The sequence below is a fragment of the Cupressus sempervirens genome, chromosome 3 (genome assembly GCF_028749045.1).
Source record: "Cupressus sempervirens isolate cs-2001-9-10 chromosome 3, ASM2874904v1, whole genome shotgun sequence".
NCBI classification, from domain to species: domain Eukaryota; kingdom Viridiplantae; phylum Streptophyta; class Pinopsida; order Cupressales; family Cupressaceae; genus Cupressus; species Cupressus sempervirens.
In genome coordinates this window covers 396,855,235-396,877,506 of record NC_143120.1, presented here as the reverse complement: position 1 = coordinate 396,877,506, position 22,272 = coordinate 396,855,235, and positions in this window count along the sequence as shown.

The window sequence follows — 22,272 nt, the reverse complement described above, 5'->3', positions numbered from 1 at the left end:
CTAAAGTTTCAAATTTCAAAATGTTCCCTTAGATAAAAGATAATTATTACACAAAAATTCCTTGTGTGGAAGAAAATAGTAATAATATGGGTTTCATATTTATTTATTTTCAAGGTTAAATCCACATGGATGAATTGGTTGTTCAAAGAATGATAATCTAGTGCCATATTTTATGCCTTTAAGTGTAAATAGTATGAGTTTTTTCTTAATTGTAAAGTCAAAATATTTTAAAGGAAGAAAATGACATTGGAGGTAAATAAATTATCTTCTATAGAAGCAATAGGAAATTTGGTGTCCATCATAAATGAGTTCTGAAACTTCTTAATATCATCATTGTTTCTTAGTTCTTGAAGGAAATGGTTTTAATTTTCTACATTTATTAGCTCATTACATTATTTTGTTTTGAAGTCTATTTAAAATCACCACCATGAGGCATGTCTACCAAAATTTAGGGTCAAGATATGGCCCGTGGCTATATAGCCACGAAAATGCACTCCCTTTACATTGTTTTTTCTAACTTTTCAAAAAAAATTATAAGTCCTCTCCTTCGTAAGGAAGTGCATTTTCGTGGATGTATAGATGTTGCCAATGATCTTGTAAGTTCCTTATTATAATTAAAATATATATACTTAGGCCAGGCCAATTTAAGGGATTTCTTAGATAAAGTCCAAAATCCCACAGATTCCTTTATGATGCAAAAACAAATTAGACAATGGTCTCATAGAATTTGTCATTTTTCCCATGGTCATCCAATGCCTAGAACTGGCTCTCAAATGAACAATTTGATATGACCCCTTGCATAGATGAATTCAGTATTCAGATGGTAATGTTTTAGTTGAATGTTAACATGGATACTATAATAGTAGTAAAAAAAATTCCCTACAAGGAACCATATCCCAACTAGAATATTACCATATCCTATTGTGTCTTTTCTCAACATAAATCCAAATATAAAAGCATAATCACCAAAAATATCTTCTAAAACTTTGAAAAGGTGATGCAAGGTTATCTAAGCCATTAACTAGAGAATACCTTAAAAATAGGTTATAAATATTGTGGTTTGTCTAAATTAAATTTTCTGGATCCAACATAACTTTATTGGTAGGATTGGATGTACATTTTCATCCAAGTACTACTAAAAAAGCAACAATACCTAGATTGGGAAGAAATCATTGCTGAGAGGTAGTGTGAAGGTTTGAGTAAAAGTATTGGGTGTAAAGATTTCTACATTTATTCTTACCTCTTCTATTTCTTAGCATGCACAAGGCTCTTGTTAGGTTTATATCATGAACCATTTTTTAAGGGAATGAGAACCTACGAATATCACCCCCATTTAAAAAGTTTAGATGTTCTAAGAATTTTGGAAGGGTGAATGATGTTTTTACTATCATATTAGTCTATGAATTGTAGGGAAATGTTAATAGAAGGATTTTGGATGAAGCTATGGAGCTAGTGAGCGCATATGAAAGCTACTTCATTCGATTTCCTAGATTCATATATAATAGGTTTGGAAGTTTTGAGGGTGATTTAGTTAGATTACCAAGGTATGCCATGGATCACTATGACACACATGAATAAGAAACTAGGAGAAAACTAGAGTTTAGTTGATATTATTCCCTATCAAATTGGGCCATTATATTTGTAAATTGTCCCAATTGCCTTGAACTTGCAAATTGAGCTAAAAAACTTAAAGTTGCATATACACAAGCTCACTTGAACCTAGTTGTAGGATTCTCCTATATTCCTCATCTAGAAATTTATTGGAAAATTATTGTAATGAAATCAAGGTGAGAATAAGGATGTGTTCATGGTTCACTTTGAACTAGATAGTTACTCTCAACCTAAAAATAAATTACTGGAGTTACAGATGAAGAGAAGAATGTCTTGGACCCATAATATGATGAAAAAGTGCAAGGCAAATCTATTCTAGAAATTGATTGGAAAAAAGATAAAGAAGATCAAATCCACAATAGGACTTTTCCATTGATTAGAAGAACTAAGAAATGGTTGAGGGATAGTTTTTTAGGAAAGTGACAATCTGTGATTCAGAAACCCCTATAGGCATAGATGCTAGTTCTCCCTCATAAGCCAATGTTATTTTTGTTGACAAATCTATTGCCGCTTTGGTTGAAAGTACCATCAAAGTTAAAAATGAAGGTTTAATTATTAAAAATTTAAAGAAATGTATTTTAATTCATTGCCCTATTCACTCTATGCAATCCAAAAGAAAGAGAAAGAGAAAGAAAATCCCAAGTAGGAAAGTGTTGGTAGATTTGGATCTTATTGAAGATGTTACTAATAGAATGGATGATCAAGGTTCTAAAGTTCCCACATGATAGAAAATGTTTATATAGAGAAGCAGCTAGAGAGCGTCTTAAAACCTTTGAGAACCATGGTTCTATTTAATGAAACACCAAGCCATGCTCCTCCTTAAAATAAAGATTCAATTACTACCTCTTAATGGTTGGAGACTTTCATTAGTAAAAAGAGGAATATCATTTCAATCTCCTTGCACATTGAGGATGTGGTAAGTAAATTTTTGGGGAAAACATTAAAATCCAAGAAGCTCAAGACTACTTCTAGGGTATATTTTAACCTAGATTCAAGGAGATAGGTTGTAGATAAGGCTATCCCTTTAACAAATAAAGAGGTGAAAGATGCTTCACTAAATGAATTTGCAATTAAAAAAGTAGATTTTGGAACCACATCAATAGTTGTGGGTGTACATCACCTAGAAGCCTCTATTAGATAAATGTTCACTAAGACCTAGAAGGATGAGAAAGACAAAAGGAATCTAAATAATACCATGCAGAAAATGGATAAGTATATCAAATCCATTCACCACCCTAGTCCACAACCAATATTACAGTTACCCCTATCATTCAATCCCAAATCCCTTGTTAGTCAAAAGATGGCAGATTAGATTCAAAAGAAGAAAAATCCCATTGAAGTCTTTAACAAATGGACGGAAGGAGCAATTCAAAGAGGATTTTATGCAGGAGCATCCTGGGTGTAAGAGCAATCATACATCACCCAAAAATATTTTCTATTTTAATAAGGACTAGTGACAAGGTAGTTACTATTTTTGGAAACTTTCTTCTTTTAGTAAGTTTTTCATATGAGTTCAGAATGTCCTAATTTCAAAGGTGGATATTCATCTTTGATATATTAGCCTACCAGTTGATGCTCAATGCCATATCATGCATATTCATGGATTTATTGTGGATTTTTGGTTTGTAATTTTTGTTTATAAACTTCAGGCTCACTGTTAGAGGCCTTAGATTGCTCAGATGAGGTCTGAAAACTCGATGAATGGGTGCTTGTGCCAATCCAAGCATGTTGCTTAGGAGTTGGGGTTTTTGAAAAGTGGTTATAATAGCCAATTGGAGCAATAGTTCAAGAGTTATGGTCTTTCAAAGTTGGGCCAACTAAAATATCCAAAATAAATGTCAAAAATGTATTTGGCCAACCTTATATGTATTGTTAGGATCTGTCGACCTAGGTATTAAGTTTGAATGTCTAGAACCTTCTCGGGAAACACAAAATTGCCTATTTAAGAAATGCCCGAACATGGTCTAGGACAACTTTAGGTGATAGTTCACAAATTTTTCTTGCATATTACTATAATGAAGGCACTCATGTGGGTTAGCATATTGTAAATCTAAATTTTGTAATTTTGCATTTATGACGATAATAAGAAGTCCATATGTTGTTCTTGCATTTGTTGTTGTTTCTTTGTTTATGTTGTGTGTTTATGGTATTAAGGGGGAGCACCCTTCATTGAGATTTGAGAATATTAATGATTTAAGGAAATCATATGAGGATGTCGTGGTAGTAATTAAAGAGTTAGAGTTATAAATCATCTCTTGCAAGAAAGAAGAAACTGAGTGGATGACAATGATTTTACAAATAAATGACTTTCATAGGTATGGGTAATCAAGATCCTAGAAGAAATGATTATGGTAGGTATAGATGATTTTTTTTTTGTATATTTATAATAAGAAAATTGAGTGGAGGAATTCAATTGTGAAGCATGGCAACGAGGAGTCCACTAAGATGATGGAAGAATTAACAAAACTTACCCTATCAATGTAGAATGATTTAAAATGTATCAATGTCAAGTTCTTAAAGAATGATGGTAAAACCATATAGGCTATTGATGTCATAATATAAAATTTCAATGAGAAAATTTAATTTGTGAAAGCAACTAAATCCTTGAAAATTGAAGACTTCTTCAGAGTAGTCAAGATCAAGTACCTCCTACCCTATTCATTGATCAATAGGAGACACATGTAAATAGGGTGGCAAAGGTTAGGAGGGATAAAGAATTTTGGAAGCAACATATTTCCCGCATTGGACTCCTTAACTTTGAGATAATTTAAAATTTATCCATGATGCACTTAGAATGGAATATGCAACATCTCGCTACTATAGGAAATGACCAATTAGCGATCTCCACATCACCACAACCTTGATCACACCATTGGATTCTGGATCCTTATTTTAATATTTCTAGACATTTCTTAGCATACCATATTTTTAATTATGTGAAAATAGATTTTACTTTGGGGTGGAGTTAAATAACTCTATGTTTTAAAGATAGCGAGCTTCTATTCTCACCACCGCCCACCCCACCCACAAACCCCCACCACCACCCCGACCCACCCCCACCCCCCCAACACACACACACACACACACACATTGAGACTTAAAAAAGGTTCAACAATTTCTAGTGGGGCTTATAGACATAGTCTTCATACTTTATACATGATCTTTTGAGAAAGACTTTTTTATCTGTGAATAGAATGAATGAATGACTATTGTAGAATCAAATGTGTGCATTTGAATTGATGGAAATAAGTCTCTACTTGGATTTATTTTTTAGTGTGATAGTTGTTTATTTCTTTGGAGATTTATCATGTATCTGAATGAATTTGGTTGGTGTATAAGCACATTTTAATTCATTTCATTGGAAGTTAAGAGTTTGTGCTCTTTGTTTATTAAGATTTCTTATATTAAAGTTCACATTCATGACATGCCTATGTGTAAATGATAGTTTCCATTACTACTTTATGGTGAAAAGTATAATTACAAGTTTATGTTTACTTTAATATATTTATCTTATATCATAGAAAAGGTGTACCCAAGGTTTACTTTAGTGGTGAATATTTTCCAATTGGCAAATTTCACACATCGGCCTACATCGATTTCAAAAATATTTTCCACATATGTGGTATGGCATGTCGCCCCAACTTTACCAAAAATGGGTCACACCCCCGATCCCTTCGCTACAGGATTTATGTCATCAACTCTCCTTTTCACATGATATAGCCAATCAAAATTGTTTTTTACACAAGGAAAATTAAACATGTTCACCTATGATTTCCAAAGGGAATATTTTGGATGGCCTAAATTCGGCCATGGTTTTAAAAGTTCTTTTTTGGAGAGGGATGACATTTGCCCCACAAATATGTGGATGTTTGTCCCACACTAATTCAGTTTTGATAACTAGAATATGCATGGCCATATATTGGACGAACCTTAATCGCTTAGGAAATTACGTAAGATGTGATTTTATTATGTGGGATTAGCTAAATATTTTGTATACGCTATAATATTCTTGCAAAATTTGCCAAAAAAGATTGGTATAAATACAGTCATAGATCTGTAGGTTATCTCCATTCCAATCAATAGTGAAGCCTCAATTTCTCAAACTGTCGATAACATTGGTGAGCGATGAATGCAATTTAGGCAAAGGTGAATAACTCATAGCCCTATTTGTCTAGACTCTACAATTTTAGTTTGTTCTTATTTAGAAGGTACAAGTTAGACTATTAGTGGTCAATTTTCACCTGGGACCAATTATCCTAAATCCATCAAAAGAAATATCAAATTCATAAAGAAATTTATGATCACAAGGAAAATTGAGTTTATCTCCTAATCCTCTTATATACAAATTTTTTATCTAGTGATAAGTTCTCATATGATTTTGCTAGTTTTTCCAAGTCAATGTCAATTGGATTTTGTGCTTCATACTCTAGGGCCAATAGACTAGCAAATTCATTCTATGTTATTGACAAAACTATCTCCTGTGTATTTTCATTGACAGATACTTTTCTATTTTCATCATAATTTTCAGCACAAACCATTAGAAATTCTAGACAAGGGTATTTTACTAGAGGTGTTCCCAAATAGGTTGTTCCCACAATCTGCATTGCAAACTTATTTACAAAGGACCTTATCATGTTGTTCATTTTAACATATTTTGACTCCTTTTTTGGATTATTCCACTTATTTTCAATTACATATCTGATTGCCTTCATACTCCTTCCATAGATATCATCAGTACAACCTAGCATTTTAATCAGTTTGTGTAAATCTAAAATTAGTTTCTCGGTCCCCTGTATTTTCTTTTGGGTTGCAAATGCACTTCCATTTCCACTGCCACTCCTCTTGTATGTTTCCTTCATCATTGAAGATTTTAAAGAACTACACATAATCACAAATTAAAATTTACGAGTGTGATTAAAATAAAACCCTAAATTGTAATTCTATTATTTTTTTACTTTGCAAATTAGCTAGCTGCTAGAATGTAAACAATTTAGGCTTAGAATGCATGACTGCTTCAAAATTAAACCCTAAATTTTACAAATGATACTACAACTATAGTAAAAAAGATAAGATGAAACTCAAATTGATAATTGTAGTTTATAATTTTTCTCAGAAGACTGAGACTATGTTGCAACTTGCAAATTGTAACTCCTTTATGATTAGTGATGCTCCAAAGCTTTTACTGAATCTTGGTAGTTTGTGTCAAGATCCAAGATTGAATAATGAAAACAAAACCTTATGGGTCTACAAAAAAGAAAATTTTACAAATTATGGAATCAGTAGAGTTGAGACTATGTTTGGTATTAATTTTTGTTACATACATTGTACATTGTACAACTGGTATTATAATTTATTGCGAAATGTGCGACATTACAGTATAATTCATGATTAACTTTACTAATTTTTCCTAACTTCTGAAGAGTTGTGGACTTCTTTTTGAAGACTTTTTTTAAAGAAATTTTTTGAAAAAAGATGATGCCAAAATTGACCTAAAATACATCTCGAGTCATTGATCTTTGATGATCCAACGGTGGTCGGTGCATCAATTGTTACCTCTATAGATGTCATCATCACACCACATCATAATGAAATTATAAATAGTGATTTCCCACTTGATAGATATATGTCACGTGTCTTCTTTCTGTGGGAATTTGGGAAAACAAACAAACTATTGTCAAAATTGACTCTAAATACATCTATAGTCATTGATATTTGATGATCCAAAGATGGTTCATGCATCGACCATCACCTCTATTGGTGTGTGTCACTACACGACGTCATAATGAATTTGTGAATAATGATTTCACACTTGATATGAGTATGCAACATATCTTCTTTTCATGGGGATTTGGGAAAACAATTGACTACTACTGAAATCGGCCTGAAATACATCTATAGCCATTGATCGTTGTTGATCAAACGATGTTCGATGAGTCTCCTTTTTGGTACAATGCAAATGATGTTGATGTTGTGTCACCACATGTCACTCTGATATTTATAATGTTTAGATGAATAGTGATTAGTCACACATGATATGTGTATTACACGTGTCTTTTTTCGAGGTCATTTGGGAAAACAAGTCGATTTCTACCGAAATTGGCTCGAAATACATCTTAAGTCATTGATCTTTGTTCATCTAATAGTAGTCGGGGCACACCCTTTATAATATTAACATTTGTGATATATTAATAACTATAATACTAATAATAATAATAATGAAATTATATTTCATGAAACTATAAATAATTGAAATTTATTTAGATCGTTTCATTCATTAGGAGTTGGATACTAATTTATTGTTACTAATAATTAGATTTATAAATAAACATCAATTGTTGTACTTGTAGTTAGTAAGTTACAAGTAAAAGCATAATTGATATTATTCATAAGATAAAATCATAAATAATATTATAGAGATATATTTTTGGCAAATTTAAGGTATTTAATTATCATATCTTAAATCAAATTAATTAAAATAAAAAATAACCCTTATAAATGTAAGCATTAAATTTTTTTAAGATTAAATGACAATAACATGCTACATCTTCTAGTTCTATATATATATATATAATAAAATAATAGAATAGTTCATAAATCTATTAGAATATTTCTAATTTTTAAAATAAAATAGTTTTTCAATGATACTTTCAAGATGAAAAATGAATTTATAGAACTGTAATAAGTGTTTCAATGATTCATTTGAAACCCATCTAATGAAGAAATAATCTTGATTGTCCAATGTCATTGGCATTTACACACTTGAATTGGTTGCACTAAAAGAAATCTAGTTTTTACATATATAACTTTCATAAAAATTTGAATATTATTATCAATAATTATTAATACACATAATAAGAGAGGTAGCATAAAAGAAAATCATGAATTCATACTTGAAACTTGTATGGTAGTAATTATATAATTTCATTTACTAATCTTATACTTGATAGCTCCCAAAAATACATATAAATTTTAAATTAATTAAAAACTTAATTTATTAATAGATTATAAAAGTAAATATCATTTCTGTTACACGTATTTTGTACTAGTATATTCTCATTATATGGATTATATTTTTCTCTTACTTTCTTAATAAATAGTTCATAGATATAATAGCACAAAATTTGTTGGATACACTTTTATACAATAAAGTCAATAACAATATTGGTTATTAAGTTGACATGTGGTCTTCCTTCCAAGTGACATTTATAAAAATGGTTGAGTGTTTCCCAAATTTGCCCAAAAGTCATCTGGGGTGGTTGATCTAAGTTGATCAAATGATGCTACTATTAGCATAAACTTAATTAAAATGTGAATTAATTGATTTATTACATAAATTAAATGTTAAATGTTAAACCTCAATCTATTAATTTTAATTCAATGTTAAATATTTTATTTTATTTCTTACAAATTTATAGGAAAAAATTGAAAATGCCAAAATATTGAAGAAGTCAGTAGAACAATAAAACACAATTGTATATGGAACTCCAAAGTTTTCATTGATTATTCTTGAAAATTATAATCTATAGCAAGACATGTGTATAGCATTGAAATTTGGTAAAATAAAATAGAAACTAGACAAAAGATGTAAATAGGGGGAAATCCAAGTACTATTATACTAGTCTGTGTAGAAAGTACAAGACCTGATTAAGTCTATGAATTCTTCAAGCCATTGGTTTTCCTTTACCACTTATCCACATTATACCATTTTCAAAGAAAATAAGTGACAATTCGTGCCCATTTATTATGGTACTTCAACTACCCTATAGTCATGCCCAAGAGTAATAGTTGTAGGGCCACATTCTGGCTAGGTTTCAGAAGCTTGTGGATTTCACCTACCCAAAGGATCCCAGCCCCTAATACCGCATGAGCAACAATGTCAATGTCATCACCCAAGTATTTTTCTTTAAGCGGCTTCCTCTAGAGAATTTTTTTTTTAGACCCTTTCTTCTTCAAGGTCGAGCAGAGAGGCTAGAAAATGGGATGTAATGTCTGTGTTGACATGATGCCTATTCTCATTCTCCAAAAACTTGCGGCCAAAAACCATTTTTACAACATGGATTTTAGCATGAATGATGATATCCATAGCAAGCACAACCCCATTGCAAATTGACAACAGGTTTTCATCAGGGACGTTGCCTAAAAAGGCCTTCTGGTCCACTTACAATTTGCATGTCAGGAAAATTGGAGTGTTTAACTTCATTCATAATTTATGTAAATAGGAGGATTTAGGAAATACTTAACTACATAACAATGACTACCACACTAATTAACTAATTGGCTGCAAATTATATTAGCTACAGGCTACAAACTGATGACTACTAGTCTACCACACCAACTAAGTAAACCAAACCAGTATTTATCGAGTACTACCACTACTAGACTAGTGACTACCAAAAGTTAGATGAGCAATGATGAAGCAAGAAGTTCGATTGCCTATAAATAAGCTCGAGTGCCTAGAAATTTATTTAATCTTAACCCTAGTCTCTAACCATTTTTCATTATGGCTTCCATTTCAATTGTTTTAAATGATTAAATCTTTGAAAATCTTCCTCATAAATGAAGGTTATTACCAAAAAAGATGTAATGGGTGTGGAGTCAATGAAGAGGGAATGTCACTAACAATGACAAGAAATCTATTTAATGTCCACTACAAGTGGTACAGGGTGGAAGGAGATGTGTCACAATTCCAAAGACTTGAACAAGGTCAAGGTTTTGTTCGAGCCATTTGGTTCGAGATAAACCTTCAACCATTGATGTATAATCATCAGACGATAGTCTATAGATGGATGTTATATGCATGTTGGAGATATGACATGTTATTTGAAACATTTCTCAAAAAGCTATCACTACAGATATCAATTCAAGCTTGCATGTGTATTGTGTACTAACTAGTAAATACTTACTAGAAAATTAAATTATAATTCACACAAATTTAGAAATTAATAATTAAAAACATCATCTAATTACTGTAAAGTAACTAGAGCCAAAAATAAAATACCATGCCACTAAAATATTAAAAAAAAGGGATTTACTTTGCATTATATTATCTATATCTACTGTACATTTCATCTTCATATATATATATATATACCATGCCACTAAAATATTAAAAAAAAGGGGTTTACTTTGCATTATATTCTCTATATCTACTTTACATTTCATCTTCATATATATATAGACACACACACACACACACACACACACACACCAAAAACGGTTGTGGTTTCTCTAAAAAAGGGAAGTGAGAAGCTTCCAACCATTAAATTTTATAAACTTTTCAATAATCTATTTTACAAAATAAAACCTAACTAAACTGATGATTCTTGGTGTAACGCTTCTTTTCTCCTTCAAAACATCCCAAAAGCGTTGAAATTCTAGTTTTGTTATTCCACCGCATTTGTAATTTGTTCTTCAAAATTAGTAGGGTTGAGACCCATTTCAATGAACATAGCTCAGAGGTCTTCCTTTTCCTACTCCTTTTCTTGCTCCTTTTCCAACTCTTTGATGACATCCACAAGATTAGCAGAGAGAACCTATGAAGCTGCGATAAGCCCAATAGTAAGATCACTTTTCTCCTCATCTTCCTTTAGAGTCAAATTTGGGTTAACAATAGGACTTGGATTTTCATTCGATGATTCCTCTACCGAAGGCAGTCTCATTTTTGGCAATCAAGTACGTTTCTAATAATGGAAAGCAATAAGCAAGATGTCTACAATTCAAAGAAACTTTTTTTGACCAGATTCCATTCTGCCATAAATGTAGCATAACATTCCATGTATGCGTCATACTTTAGCTAGCTCACTTTCTTATCAATCTTTGATTTAATATTGATCGTAATCTTTTGATAATCTAACAACTGATTTGATAAACATACGAATAATTTCCAATCATTATTTCATTGAATAATCATGTCATTTGTAAATGATATGACCTTATTTGTTGTCTCGAAGTGCACATTCTCCAACACATTATATTTTTTTCATTAGATGGGATTAATCGCCTAATCCAATATTTTTTTTCTTTTATTGAATGGGAAAAATTACCTATTCCAATATACATTTTTTCCATTAAATGGGAAAAATTGCCTATTACACTATATTTATTTTTTCCATTAAATGGGAAAAACCACCTCATACAATATTTGTTTTGCTATCACAAGGAACAAAATCTCCACTTAAATTTATTTGTTTTTCTATCATAAGGGAAAAAAATCACCTCGATTTTATGAAATTTTTCTATGGTCGAAGAAAAATTGCATCTAAAATCAAACTTTTCGAGACGTTGAAAAAAATTGCCAATAGAAATTAAAAATCTCCCCCAAATCTAATGTTGGAATCACCACAACTTTATATATTTTTCAAGGAGGGGGTCTCTTAAAGTTATCCCTAGGTGTACCTCAATATAGAGGAAAACTATTTATAATTTACCCAACTATTGATTATCAATTTGATCCTTAGGACTAATTATAGAGTCAAATAAATATATCATTGTTGAGGACAAATTTGCTAACTAAAAGATACATTTACAGTATCCATTAGTTTCATTGCAATTTATGTGGTTTTGGAAAAATTACCAAAATCTATAAAAGTTGTATTTGAGATTATAAAGTGTGTGAACAATGTTGTGCATTTGATTCATATTACAACTATGCAACTTTTTAGCAAATATTTTAAATTTGAGTAGCCACAACTAAACAATATTCTTCTAAATGATTTTTAAAAGTATTATGTAAGATCTTGCCTTATTAAGGACTCATAAGAACATGCTTCTTAAGAGAGAGATTCAACCTTAAAATATTTTTCGTCGATTATTAAAACTTGATTAATTAGTTGACTATATTGTAATATTCATTTTTTTAAAATTTCAAAAAGGATGTGATTTTTCATGTATATATAGGATACACATCTAGTATGTTCATTACTACACCATAGTACCATAAAATTTGCTTTTGAATAAATAAATAAATATGTAAAGTCTAAGTAAGTGATTGAAGTATTCCAATTGAATGACATTGAATGTATTGGCAAACTTACCCTTTGTGTATCAGTAAAACATAATATAATTGTGCATGTGGAGGATGTGATTTTCAATGGTTGGGATTCTAGCTTTTGACTCTAGATGTTAAGGTGGATCTAGTATGAAAATTTTGGCAAGATTGTGAATTAAGATGAGTATTCCTATTCAATATAATGTGTTATATGAATTGTTCCATATATAAAATTCTTACAATGCAATTGGGATATCATAGTTATTTTCCTTCCTTTACTCTAGATATCACTAAGAAACATAACTATTAAAATTAGAGAATTAGATGAATGATTTAAACATATTATACATTGTGAAGACTAAAAATGCTTAGTTTGTCATCCCAAGGGATTCCTTTCTTAATTTTTGAAGTACTTGATAGAAGGAAAGGATAATTTTAACATGTGAATTGGGTTGTATACTATAATTTTAATAAGTATATGTGCTAATGGTTTTAGGTATGTTAATGCTATTTCCAATCAATAAATTGTAAATGATTATTTACATGAGTGGGAATTAAGGATAAGAGAATGTTTCCAAATACTGGTGACTTCTAGGAGGAAGTCAAAGACAAGGGGAGGGGGATGTAAGATCCTGCCTTATTAAGGACTCATAAGACCGTGCTTCTTAAGAGAGTGATTCAACCTTAAAATATTTTCCGTTGATTATTAAAACTTGATTAATTAGTTGATTATATTGCAATATTCATTATTTTAATTGTAAATAGGATGTGGTTTTTCTTTAATGAATGGATTATTGTTTTCTAGTTAGTAGCAAGTTACAATGGTTCCCTCATGATTAATTTAAATATTATTATCTTATGTGTATACATTATTAATAGGATTAATTATTCTCCACAAGTCATTTGTAACATTTTGAACTAACTCATTGGATTATGTGGAAAAGTGTATGTGGTATTTCTCATAGAATGTAAGTCCTTCCATATGAGGGAATATGATTAGAGCTATTAAACTTATGAATAATTTCTTATGCCTTCCTTCATGAATAAAAACCTTATGGAAGTCATTTAGTTTAAAGGAAGTTTACTTATATTATACAAAATACCACCTTAGGAAAGACAGATTGATATGCCAAGTAGAACTATAATTGTGATTAACTAGGAACAAGATTCATCATGAGAATAGTTATAGGTCTCTTAGAGTACTTAGATAAAAATGCACCTTGCAAATGGTTCCTAATGAAGATATAAGAAATTTTAATATTCTTTATCGGATAAAGTGATGATGCATTTCTTTAACATAGGTTATGATGTTTTGTTATTTAGGAAGGATTAATAGTATTAGATATGATGCATTTTACATTATTACTAACCTTGTATTGGTATAATGATGCATATATCTTTATTGGATAATGCAACATATTTTATGGATAAGAACACCTTGTCTTGTTAGATATGATTTCATGATGATAACTAGATATTTTAAATAATTACATTAAGATCAATTGAATTGGATGGATACCGTGTTACAAAGAATAAATCCATGTTAGGTGAGTTATGGTTCTAATGTAAATTATTATGTATGTTGTATCCTTGAATATTGGAAAAAAGTGCATACATCTATCTAGTTGAAGCATGACATGGAATTATGTTGATTATGCAATTTATTTACACTCTATATGTGTATGATTTTGTTTGTTACTAATGAACAAGTTAAATTGTGTAGGAAAATTACCATGAACTAGGGATAAAACTGATGTGCGATAGTTGAGCCTGAAATACCTAATGGCAATGCAACTTGTTCGTAGAAGAGATTCTTTGAAATATAGCTCAAATGAAAACTAGAAAATTTGTAATTATGTAATTTTATATCTCCTATAAGACATGACAAGTGGAAGGTGTGATGTGATCAAGTGGAAAAGTGAGAAGTCCTATGGAAGATGGATAGGTTGGAAACTATGTCTTAGGTTGGGTCATGCAAGTCCTTATGTGAAACCTTAGTTATGTAGCTTTGAATAGGGTCAAATATAAGTAAAATTCGTATCAAAACTTCAAATGAGCTTTTGGAGGGTTAGGATGACTCCTAGAGTCAATTTAGGACTTGTTTTGAAGGTCCACATGGTAGACCTAGGGGTTAGGGGAATTTTTAATCATATAAACTCTTATTATGGACTTAAGGGACCACCCAAAAGTTGGTTTTCCCAAGATGGCCGAAAATGAAGGACAATTATTGTAGAATGTGAGGACTTGGAAGTACAAAAGTTGTTCTTGAAGATTGTGTAAGGAGGACCACCAACCAAGGGCATTTATTGTGAATGGAATGGGTGAGAAGGAGAAACCAATGTCACCCACACCTTTTCCAAGAAAGCTTGGGAAATAGAGAGGGAGGGGTTTTTAAGAAGGAGATGGCAAAACATTCTCCTTGTTCATCCACTCTTCATCTTGACAACAAAATTTTTGGATGGAGTTAGGAGAAAGCTAGAGGAAGAGGAGAGAAATGGATCTACATTTGGAAAGATTAAGATCTTGCATAAGGGAGAGCTTATGGAAAGATAAGTTATTATCCCTTTATATTCTTAATACTATTATGATTGTTGAGCTAAAAATGTAGTTAGAAAAAAGTTACATTATTAATGTCTTAGAAAGAGCTCTTAAGATGGCATCCAAGATCTTGGTTGCAATGAGTTCTCTTGCTCAGGGGTATGGCTAGGATCTATGAGATCTCATGATGTCATAGTCTAATTGCAAAGTCCTTTAAGTTTTTTTTATGTTATGTTTTAATGGTCTCTTTATTTTCTTTACATGCAAATAAAATAAGAATTTCTATCATAACCTACTTTTGCATAACTCTATATTTTTAAATCTGGTTTAAGTATAATATGGTTGTAGATTTACACTTCATATATATATATATATAAAGTGTTTGGCTAGAAAAATTGGGCATGACATATTCATCACAATAGGAATAGAGTCAAACCCTAATATATAATACAACAATGTCCTTCAAATTCATTGTTGGGAATGAGCCTTGCACATGTGTACTCCAAATCAAAGGAAGACATTCACATTAACATCTAGTAGTCGAGAATGCTTGTGAATTTATTGCAGTAGTGGACATCAAACCTTAATTTCTTTTACTTTGGCACCTCAACACACACTAAAGAGTGTGCCTTAGGTCACATTAGACCTTAATACCCATTAAAATAATCATATTTTAATTTATCAAATCTTTTGATGATTACACATTAAAACTATTGCCCTTAATACGACAAAGAAAACCATCAAAGTGTTGGGAAATCACCTACCCATCACACCTAGGAGACAAACATGAAAGCCCTCAATGTCCTAATATAAGATTTATTGGAAGACATCAAGTCATCAAGGTACCTTTGAAATGCATATGATAGGATATGGAATGAAACACTCCAAATTTTGAAAGGGCAATCACATCTACGAAGGAAAGGAGAAATTTCAAAATTTTGGAGATGGATGGAAAACTACAAAGGAATGAAAAAGACAAACTTTAAACTAATTGAAGGAAATTAGAACAAACCAAGAGAGATATAGGGTTATTGGACTTTAGGGGCTTCAATATTGAGTCAAAAAGTGCATTAAGGATGATGCATAGAGAGTTTTAAACAAAGAGCCAAATTTTATGAAATTGAAGAAAATATATTAGAATCAATATAAGATAAATCTAAAAGTCTAAAATGATGAAAATTTTTAACACTTTGGAAAAATTTAAATGGAAAGGGCGAGGACAATAAAGTCAAGAAATTAGGGAGTTGAGGACCAGGAGATGGATGAAGTTTGAAAGTTTGATCTAGACATGAATGAATTGGCATGTTTATGATATGTGGACTTTGGGGATCAAGGATAATAATGAATGATATATGGGAGTGTGAAACTCTATTAAAGAAACACAAACACAACTTTAATCATTGAACTTTGGGGTTTGACGAAGTTAAAGAGGCCTGAGTGTAGCTTGACAAACCCTAAAGATCAAACAAGCCATCTAATTTGACACTAAGCCAATTTTACAAGGTTCCAATGTGGGGTTTGAAGAGTGAAAAAGAAGGACATGCCATGATGAAAACTCCCAAAGCTTTGAAAACTCAAAAAAATCATACAATTTTTTTTGAAAGGATTGAAGTGTGGAATTGAGGTTGGAGGGGATGACATGAAAATATGAGCAAGCATAAATATCTAAAATCATAGAAAGCTCAACACTTACTCAATTTTTGGTTCTTCAACGTGGTAATTACTAAAACATGAAAAGGGGTGACTAAGGTGACATAAAAAACCACATTTTTCTAATAGAACATTTATAATTTTTGGACTATCGTAAATTCTAAGCATTCATTTACTATATAATTTATGGATTTATTTAGCACCCACCTTAGTATGTTATTCATAGGACCTCATAAGGCATGTAATAGACACAACAATTCAAATATGGGTCCTTTATCATTTAAGTCTTGTTCAAAATCAAGGCAAGCCTTTATCTCTAGGTGTGCTTCGTTTTCTTTCCTCCAATCACATTATTTATTTTATTACTTAGGTCCTATATTACTACTTGTGGTATTTTTGTTCTGCCTCAATCTCAAAACTATTTGCACTCTATAATCTGACACTCCTGATTGTCTGTGACTTGTGATTTCAATTTGAGCTCTAATTGGTTGAAGCATCATAACTTGGGGAATTTTGTTTCTTGATAATCAAACCCAAATTTGGTTGGGGCTCATATCTCAATAGTTTAGTTGGATATTCAAATCTATAGTCCACCTACTTATGTTTTAACCACTAAGATATTGTGAGAGGTACATAAACACCATATCTATCCTTATTTATCCAAGCTTATCATCAAGCATCTATTATCAGTTACCATTGTCAAGTGACCACAATCAAGATTATCAAGAATAAACATCTACTATAAAGAAAATCAAGTTCAAGTATTCTAGGTAAGCATCTAAGATGTAAACTTATTCTTAAGCATTCAAGGTATTCTTCACTTTGGATCAAGCTTATTTCCCTCATTTAAGGCCAAATAGAGGAGTAATATTAAGGAAGGAAATACAACCCCATTTACATCTTCTCAATCAAATATTTTGACAAATTACAAAATCCATCACATAAGGTTTTTCCATTTATTAATTCCTTTTTTGTTAAGTCAAAGATATTGCATCGACATGGTTGATCACATTCAAAGGAACATTGACATTACCACGATATGATAGATTCTATTCTCTATATCAAACCTCTATTATATGGCATCACGCTCCTATTTCTTTTATTTGATGTCAAGGTTGATTCTAGATAGGAGTTTGAATTAGGGAGACCCCTCTATCAAACATGCTTGCTTAAAACTATATGCAAGTACAAGTAACATAATTGTCAAGACTTGATCTAGAAATTATAGGTTCTGTTAGGAAGACTGCAACTAAATATAGCGCAAAATCTCAGCAAATAAATGCCCCATGTACTTTCTTCCCAATGAAAAAAATCTAAATTTGGTATACAAGTTATTATAGTCTCTAACTTTCCATTTCTAGTAATTATAGGTTCTTGCCTATTTCTATTAGTCTATATTTTCCCAGATATGCTTAATTTATCTTACATTATTAGATTACTTTCCCAAATCCATTTCATTCTTAATCACATATTATAAAATATGATTACACTCAGTGTATGAGTAGTACTCAAGTCTTTTGGGTAATCTTCCTTTCAATTATGCATTAAGAAAAGGAAAGTGAACACCTTTTGTATCTTGCCTCTCTTTTGTCACTATAAAATTCCTCAAATAAATCAATAATAATGGGTCAAACATTACTAAGGCATACACAAAATGGCTTAAGAAAGATGAATGTTACAAATTTAAGTCCCAATACAAGCCATAAAATTTCCACATCTTCTCACTTCCATTATATGTTCATTTACACGTACTTTACTATACACATCTTAATGTATCTAACTTCAAGCATGATCCAATTTTACTTTTAGGTAAATTAGATGGACACATATCTACCTATCTAATCATTGCAATCTGAATTGATAACTTAATTATTTGTAATCTATTTGTTACATAATTCATTAATGAATAGAATAGAAAACTCTATCATATGTTTATTAGGTCTTTCATTCTTTCAATGTACTTATGAGGCTTTCACACTCAGGGTGCACTTTATTGAGTTGTCTTATTTTCCAAGAATGCAACTCTAAATCTCACAAATAACTAACTAAGATGCACCAATCTCCTTTTTTTCAAGTCATGAATTCAAGCTCGTGTAATATGCACAAACTTATTGTGCATGGAACACACTTCAACAAACTATCGAAAGCATCCCATATTGTCAAATCGATCACCCACCTTACACAGATTAGGAGTACAAGCATTTCTACTTGTTTTAATAAAAGAATGTCCCATTCAATTACATCCATTGGTTTCTACAAGATTTAATGCAAATTTTGACAAAGATCGATGGTGGAAGAAATTGGATACAATCTAGTTGGGATAATTTCATTCAAGTCATGTTAAGTCTTAGGGATGTTAAAAATTAAATGTATATATATTACCATGTTTCTCAAGATTGTCTTAATGTGTTTATCTATTTGGTTTTACTAAATTAGGTGCAAGTGAGGATGGTAAAGAAAGGTACCCTTACATGCCTTAAAAATGAGTAATCTTGTAGAAAGTAGTGTTGATGGTAGATTATCCAAATGCATGAAATTTCCACAATCTATCATAATTGGTTTGTAGCTTCTTGATTTTGACCATTTTAGCAATTTTCCCATCAACTTTGTTAGATTGCACTCCATGATCCATCATCATAATGAGAACCCAAAAGAGAGAATGGTTATGTTAACACATGGAGTAAAGAAAGGTGTTCTTAATCATGTGCAAGCAAGAGGATGGTAAATTTTAGATGCACTTAAAATGATAAAAATTGTATAAACTAATATTGATGGTAGATTATCTAGATGAATGAACTTTCCACAATCCATCATAATTTGGTTGCAACTTCTAGATTTTGATCGTGTTGACATTTTTTTCATCAACATTTTAGATTGCACTTTGTGATTCATCATTACGATGTGGCCATGATTATGATCCATCATCATGGACTATGATCCTAATCTAGAAGCTACAAATTAATCATGGTAGATTACTTTTCTATATTTTGTTGATATAAGGAGAAGATTAAGCCTAATGAATTGGGATATTGGTTATGTTGGGTAATACTTCATAAAATTCTTAAGAGATGAGAATAGGTAGTAGGGAAACCTTATACAATTTATCATGAAGATGGTTTAGAAGGGGGAATGATGTGTGAAGATAGACTAAAATAAATCCTCTAAAATGAAACATCTTATGAGATGGAAACATACCTTATCCCATAGGCGAGGGGGGCATCTCTCTTAAATTCATTTGAAAACTTCATTGGATGCTTTTCACCCTCAACAAAATCATTTATGTATTCTTTGAATCGACTACTCTTTAGACATTTGATATTTGTACCTTTTGTGCATAGACTAGTAGCCACCTTGATGGGCTCCTTTGCCACCTCAAAACAAACACCACCAATATCATTTTTTATTGTAAATTCCAAGATTGTGAAAATTTTATAAAATTAAAGCGGTTCAAAAGCTTCTCATAGGTTCATAGCATAATTTGACACCACCATTTTTTGATATTTTCCACCCAAAACTGTTATTTAGCACCTATTGCCATGGAATTCTTTTAGTTCTCCTTTTTGCTCGATGCTTATTCACCCAAGTCGTCAAGGGACTTAGCAAACCAAAGAGCACCACACAATCAAGCATTGATAGAAGGAGAAGATGCTATATACTTTTTAAAATAATATTTACCATCTCTTCCATGTGAGAAAGATGCTAGCTCTGTGGCGAAGCTTTGTATTATGATGATAGTTTCTTTTTGTTTGGGAGCCAAAGTATATATATGTATACTAATCATGGAGAAAAAAAACCTTTAAAAAAAAGTATTTAAAAAAAAAATTTTAAAATTAAATTTAAAAAAAAATTAACATGAACATAATCATAATCCTTTTAATGTAATCATGAAGTGTAAGTAACAACAATCCTTAATCAACAATATGCCATTACTTCACATTGGCAATTCCAAATCTTTAAGAAAAGGCCAAGTTATAGGATCATAGATAACCTCTTTTTTATAAACTTACATAATATTTTGTGGATTATTAACAATGTGTTCCCAAAACCTCCAACGTTCATTCGGTAAACCAACATTGATTAATTCATATACTATAACATTATCCTTCTTGAAAACACAAGCAAAAAGGAAGTGAAAATTGGAATACAAAAATTTTAAGTTATTAGCATAAATTTTTTTTTTTCATCTCAATTCTATTCTTCCATTGAAGAAATTGATTGTAACTTTTCCTTCTCCCTCGAATCATATTTTTTTGATTCCAAGAGTGAGAATCCAACAATCCACAACCATCCCAACTTCATTGTTCATTTATATTTCAATACTTTTTGCATGAGCAATGACAAGGTCAACTATACCATTCCTTTAGATTCTCCCTCCAGTGGGCATACATGGATTTCCTTTTGAAGCCCCATCAAATTTAATTTTACTCCATCCTAGCTTAGTAGGATTTAATCTCACAACATTTTGTCTTTTTTTTTTTTTTTCCCTTATCAAAGAAAATATTATTAATAACCCTATTAATCCCCCAACATTAGGCAATTTTATCTTCTTGCAAATAAGAAGGATAATGGGATTTAGAAAAAAATAATTCCACATTTTTACCAATGGATATGCAAATGCAACTTAAAGTTACATCATTATTTTAAAATTGTCCTTAAATATTCTCTCATTTCTCTCTTTCTATACCTCCCAACAAATATGCAAGAGATTGAAAAATCGCAATTCCGTAATCACTACACAACAAAAATTGGGACATTCAACTTGAAAAGGGAGTTTGTTTACCCATATAACTTCATATTTTCCAAAAATGTTCTCCCTTAACTATCAGGAATTATTATAATGGAAGAATAGGCAATCCATTATTTTTCTACACTAGAGGAACAAATAGTACATCCATTTGGTAAGGGGCCCCTCTTTTTGTAAATTACTTTCCATTACAATTATATTCAATTCACCAAAAGTGGTTGGCTTTTGAGATGAATTACTATTTTAGATATTTTTCAATTTTAAGGATTCTCTAGTTGAATTGAGTATCTTGAAGCCACTAAATGTTGAACCATCATATTTTTACACCAAGAGGTTATGTTTTACCTGTTAATTCACACTTGCATCTTCGTTGTATTTTTATAAAGTTTATAGGCTTAAACACATGCTTTATCATTGTTCATATTCTTACTACGTTTTCTTCACCTTACGTTTGAAAACCAAAGACTATAAGTCAATATTTTTCTTTAATAAATCTTCTAGAGAAGTGTGGTGTTCCATGACATTATATGTACTAAGCCTATCAAGGCTTAGTACTAAATAGTATTGAACATGGCAATATGTTCCCGAGATTTCATGAGTTTATGAAAACACAACATGATTTGGCTTTCCCAAAATCAAAGCCAAAAAAGAACAATATTTAAACTTATTAAACGTGGATGTCTTGTAGTTGGGGAAACTTATATTTGGTTGAATGCAATTCAAAAGTAGATTTTTTCTAGTG